General features: G+C 45.3%; 1 protein-coding gene across 2 annotated transcripts in view; it reads right to left on the reverse strand.

Moving 5' to 3' along the window:
- Nucleotides 1-1,279, reverse strand: part of SYNDIG1 (synapse differentiation inducing 1) — a 56,233-nt gene extending 54,954 nt beyond the window's left edge. The window contains exon 1 of one of the 2 annotated variants that reach the window (XM_052684955.1): nt 1,220-1,279. The gene's annotated coding sequence lies outside the window, so the exon portion shown is untranslated. The remainder of the gene's footprint in view (nt 1-1,219) is intronic. The other variant, XM_052684954.1, reaches the window with a different exon arrangement.
- Nucleotides 1,280-6,000: the final 4,721 nt, after the last annotated feature.

Consider the following 6,000-nt stretch of genomic DNA (forward strand, 5'->3'; position numbering starts at 1 on the left):
CTCCCTGAGCAGCCTGCGTCAGTGCATCACCACTCTTTCTAAGAAGACTTCTCCTAATATACAACCTGAACCTCCCTGATGCAATTTAAGGCCATTACCATCATACCAGTCAACGCTGGACTACTTATCTTGCAAATAACAGGAGGGATCTTAGTCTCACTCAGTAGATAGGAGACAGCCTGTGGTGTTTGCTTAATCCTACCATGGACCTAAGCATTTATCTGTCCAGTGCTACCTGATGTGCATTTAAATCAGTCTAGTAAACCAATTTTGCAGATTCTGAATGACACTTACCCCTGGGATGGGGGAGGGAGGAAGAAAGTATCTGAAACAAGGAAAGGACAAAACAAGAGATGTCCTTCCCACACATAGCTCCTCCAGTAATATGGCAAATGCATCACTCAAGACGTTCTCTCTGGGGTCCCACATAGCAGCACAGCCTGCATGCCTCGGGGAAGGTCAGAAAAGAGAGATGTGGATGGCAGCATTCAGTCAAGGAAAATTGTTTATCCCTCATGTCATTTTGCTAGTTGGCTACTTTACCACAGCCTGACCCAATGTTCTCAGCCCTGCAACTGTTGGGCTTAATGGCAAGGAGCTGGTGAGACTCTTATACCTTTCCATTATACCACATCTATAGCTAATAATAATAATAAAGTGGTATTGATTTTTCTTTTCCAGGTGAAAATCCTGAGCAGCTGGCCATTAGGTTTAAATCAATAGCACCTTGATTGCAAGTGCGTCTTGATGCACAGCTAAGACAAGGTCAATTGCTGTCTGGGGAAACTGAGAAACTGTTGAGGCACCCAGAGATTCTTCATCAATAAAAAAAGCGGGATTAAGAGTGCTGTCAGCCAGAAACAAGATCTCACATCCTCAGTGATAAAAGTGAACCTCCTCCGGGTTTTTCATTCCCCAGCCACTGGCTGAAGAGAGTAAAATCACATTCCCAAGTCCTTTGTTTCCTGCTGCTATCCTGGTGCTGGTGGGAGAATTAGACTCATAGTTTGGAATTTATTTCACTTACTGCAGGTACTTGAGGATGTTCCACAGTAAAAATTAATAGCAATTATGCAAGGTGCATGGGACAGGACAACACAGTGCACCCATGCATTAAAACCAGAAAGATTAATGCAGTAGAAGGGCAATACAGGAGAGTAGCAGCTAAGGGACTAGCATGAATGGAACAGTGTTACAAAAGAAAAGGAAAGATGCTCACCTGTACCCAAAGATCAAGGCTCACAGGAAAGACTCCACAAGGGAAGGATCTCCAGCAAGAGAACCTTCCTCAGTGACAGTCAGCCCTTAAATGGGATCTAAGAGAGGTGCAGCCAGGCTCCACTCCCTACCGGTCACACAGCTGAATTGCCTTCACCTGTGCTCCCAGGGCAGACTGATCCTTTCTCCAGGTGATCAATCAGTGGTTCAGGCTGTAACTCAACAGTTCCCATACACCACACCATCCTTCTGTTAAGGGCTTTTCCTAACCTGGGCCAGACTTGTATTGTGACTCAGATGTGTAGGTAGGAGCTGCCATGAAGACCATCCCAGTTTCCAGCTCCGGCTGAAGGATTCTGGATGGCAGAATGACTGAGCAGACAATCTGCAATAGGCATCTGAAGGCAATCAAAGGATGCCTTCTCTGCAGGGAGCCAACACTCAGAACAAAAAGAGCCACTCTCATTGCCTTGGACCACAGAAAGTCTTCAAAATGGTGCTGACAGGAAAATGAAACTCATCAGAGCCCTTTAAATAAGAGAGCAGTTCAATTTGCTCCAAGATGCAGAGTTAATTTAACTGGGTTGGTTCAGGTTTCATTTGTCTTCACACAGTTTGAGTTTCTCCCCACAAATCACTCACTGGTGCTCAGGCCAACCAGAAATAACTGTGCACTTTCAGACTTGAGGTTGGAACCAGAAGAGAAAACCAAGTTCAAGATGATGACAAATACTACGTCAAACTTCAATCTATTTTTTTTTCCTTGGGGATTAAAAATTTTCACCCAGGTTTCCAGCATTAGAAGCAAAGCTATTCGTTATTTCAAATTTTTGTTGTTGTTGTTTTTTGTTTGTTTGTTTTAATCCTCTATTTCTTGTTTGTTTGATTTGGTTTGGTTTTTCCCCCCCCCACCCCCTCTGTCCCTATTTTAATAAGTAGCTGCAGCCAGTGCCAAGATATCTCATCTGCAACGCTGTGGTTTATTAAGCTATCACTTGTGTGACGGCAGAGCCCAGCTACTGTAGCTGCAGTGAGGGCTGTGCTCTGCTGGGCGCTCTGCAGACTCCTCTGCTATGGTGACAGTGGCTGACAAACTAATTAAGCAAAGGGTGTGAGACAGAGAGATGCAAGCTGCAAAGAGGGCAAGGAGAAAAGAGCTAAATGCTGTGCCCTAGGCTCTGCCAGACAATGAGCACAAGCCAACTCTGCTACTGCACACTGTCCCCAAATTCCTTTCCTCTGTAACCCAGTGGGATGTTGCTGCCCTGCCATGGAGGTCCCCCCTTCACACAGCTCTAACACAGCCTTAGCTTCTTTCAGCCTTCTGGAACACGGTCATCTACCTAAAGGTCAGCACGAGCAGAAAGCAGAAAGCTTTCCTAAAGAGCTGCAGCCTAATAAAAAAACGCATCTAGAATTTGGAGATCACAGCTCTCCTGGTGCAATTCCTCAGGTGTCAGGGTCTTTCAACACATAATGCAATAAGCTTTAAGTGGTTTCTAACATCTAAAAACTACAGCAACACATACGGACCTTTTGAGGACCTTTTGATTTGAGAGAAATCAGTACAGATCTGGAGGAGCTGATTACAAAGTGAAATACTGCAGGAGAGGAAGGGAAAATCTTTCCCCTTTGTGTTTTCCTTCTTTGATTCAGTAGGGCTCATTATAATTGGTTTTGTTTTAAGGAAGAGCTATTTCAGCAGCTGAAATTCCTTTTGACCTATTAAGTAAACTACAGGGAGTTTTGTTAAGCAGTGCAGCTAACTCACACTGGGAAAGTTCCAAAAGCATGCATTAGTGATACCTAAATGTTTAATTGCTAGCTGTAGAAGTAAAAAGACCTCCCTGCTATTTTAGTATCACCAATAAGCAGCAAATCCACCCTCCTGCCCTAAAAAAAAAGGGACTTTGGGTGCAAATAAATGCCCAAGGTCACGTCAGACATAAGAGCAGAGCTGGAAATAAAATCCAGGTCTCTTGATTGCCCGTCCAGAGGTATATTTAAATCTGGAAAAAAATTACCATATGCATATTAGGTCTGCCTGAATAATTGATTGCTTGATTCAGTGCCAAACCAAGGAATGGGGGGAGAAAGGTGGAATTGCCTTACGTTGACCTGAAACAAAAAACATTACCCCTGCAACAAAATATTTCCTTTTGAGCAGATGGAAGCATCTCACATGAGCCAAAATGAATTATAATGTTTCATTTATTTATTTTTAATTGAACAAACTGGCTTTTAGTTCAATTTGCCTCGAGTTGCCTCCAATAAAAGATGACACATCCAGGCTTTTCCAGCCATCCTCCTTCTCAACTGGTTCTGACAGCCTCAACTACTTATTGAGTTCAGTCCAAACTCACAACTTCTTTCATGTGATGACAGAGCTGCACTTTCCAGCTAATAAATAACTGACCTGAATAACGGCACCTGGCTGTAATGTAAATAACCCTCTCTGTTGTGGAAGGCACCAGTAGAAAATACCTTGCCATCTGCACAACTTACAGCAATTACTTTCAAAGTGAAAGCAGTCAAAAATCAGGCTCTGTGCCTTTATAAGCAAGAAATTCATTCCACCATTATAATCGGGGAATGCTCAGTGTCAGAAAGCTATTATCAGCTCCCTAACTGTGCCTGGACACGTGAGTGCTGCGAATCAGCCTTGATCAATTGGTTGGCATGTCCAGGGTGAGCCTGTTACAACCAGGCATAGGGCCATCTGACAATCCCAAACACAACTCCAAGTGTATCTAAGCTCACAACAGCCCTCTCACACCCCCACAGCCCATCCCATTACTGAGAAGGCAGAGGCATGAGGAGTGATTCTTGCTATAAAAGGCATCTCAACAGATGGCCAAACTAACATTTCCTCTCCCTCCAGCCATCCCAAAAAGTTGTTCTGCAGAACTCTCTAATTACATGCAGCCCAATAAAACTAACCTTCACAAAACAATACACAGAAGCACTTACAATGAAACATCTCCAGTCAGTACCTTGAGCAGAGCAGTCAGGCTGAAAGACCTGTGTGCAAGCGCAGAAGGTAGTGCTGCCCTTTGTTTTCAAAGCAAGTGAATACAGCTGTGCTCTGGGCTGTGTAATTGCATTCTTAATTGTTTAGAGTGCCTTCACTGACAGAAATTTCATCTAATGTGAGTCATCACAGAATTGTAGAGGTTGGAGGGGACCTCTGGAAATCATTGAGTCTGACCCCTTGCTGCAGCAGGTTCCCTACAGGAGGCTGCACAGAAAAGTGTCCAGGTAGATTTTAAGTATCTCCAGAGAAAGAGACTCCACCACCTCCCTGGGCAGTTTCTGCCAGTCCTCTGTAACCCTCACAGTAAGGAAGTTCCTCATGTTTGTATGGAAGTTCCATACATGTTTCAATATGTGCCCACTGCCCCTTGTCCTGTCACCAGGTGCCATTGAAAAGAGCCTGGCCCCATCTTTTTTATTCCCCACTTTTAGATAACTATAAGCATTGATAATATCCCCTCTCAGCCTTCTGTTTTCCCTGGACTGAACAGTTCCCGCTCTCTCAGCCTTTCCCCATATGGGAGATGCTCCAGGCCCTTCATCATCTCTGTGGTCTTCATTGGACTCCCTCTAGGAGATCCCTGTCTTTCTTGATCTGAGGAGCCCAGAACTGGACACAGCACTCCAGATGGCCTTACCACAGCAGAGCAGGGGGGGTGGATCACCTCCTTCAACCGGCTGGCCACACTCTTTGTAATGCACTGCAGGATACCATTGGCCTTCTTGGCCACCAAGACACACTGCTGGTTCACAGCCAACCTTTATGGTCCTTTTCTGCAAAGCTCCTCTCTGGCAGACCAGCCCCTGCCGTGTACAGGTGGTTATTTCTCCCCAGCTGTAGTACTCTGCCCAAGAGCTGCTCCAGCTCAAGGGGAACTCTTCACCTAAGACCCACACTGATCATGCCAAGCTTGGTGCCAGAGCAATTAATCTCATGGCCCTAACCACAGTCCTTGCTTTGCAGAGTGAAAGTTCACACACAGCTGAAGTACTTGTTCCACTGCATGTAATTATTCACTTGTCAGATAAGCTGTGTCTTCAGGTAAGAAGCTGTAATGCCTCCATCCTGTTGGTTCCTACACTATGGAGCTTTGATTGTTTCTGAGGGTCAATCTAGAATTAGAGGCCGGGAGAAGACTGAGTTACCGCAGATCCCCTCTGCCTAATTTCATCAATGCCTGGTGTTGCAACAGAATTAAAATTCTCTAGCTTAGAGTAAACCTGATGCTGTATCTTGTGGAAGCCTGCAGTGAGTCAAAACCTCTGCAGCATACAGTGGAGCTTCTAAGTGTACGCAGGGAATGTGTGTTCAGGCAAATACCAACCTCATGACATCTCCTGGCCCTCTGTCTGCCTGTTGGCTGAGGCTGGTACTTCTGTGTGACCTCAAAACCATCCTGGCCACAGAAGTTAGCATCAAGGTATTGCTCCATTCAGGCGTCATTCCTGATGGGTCCTCTGTATACCCCACTCTGCAGCGTTGTTCCCCTTGCCACACTGTGTTCAGGAAGCAAGGCATAGGACAAGACAGCTATCTTGTGCTCATTCTGGGTGTGACACACCATCACTATGCTCTATGCTGGGATTTAAGGTCTTCCTGAAGCAGGGATAAGAAACATAGAGAGGACAGAGCAAGGAAGCAGCATGGTGGTGCTGCCTTTGTGCAAAACGAAGGTACTTGCTTCTCCTGCCTCAAGCGAAGCACTCCATGGCTGTAAGTCACTTATAGTAATGCTCCTGTGATGCTAT

Source organism: Tympanuchus pallidicinctus, unplaced genomic scaffold, assembly GCF_026119805.1.
Source record: "Tympanuchus pallidicinctus isolate F22 unplaced genomic scaffold, pur_lepc_1.0 scaffold1, whole genome shotgun sequence".
NCBI classification, from domain to species: domain Eukaryota; kingdom Metazoa; phylum Chordata; class Aves; order Galliformes; family Phasianidae; genus Tympanuchus; species Tympanuchus pallidicinctus.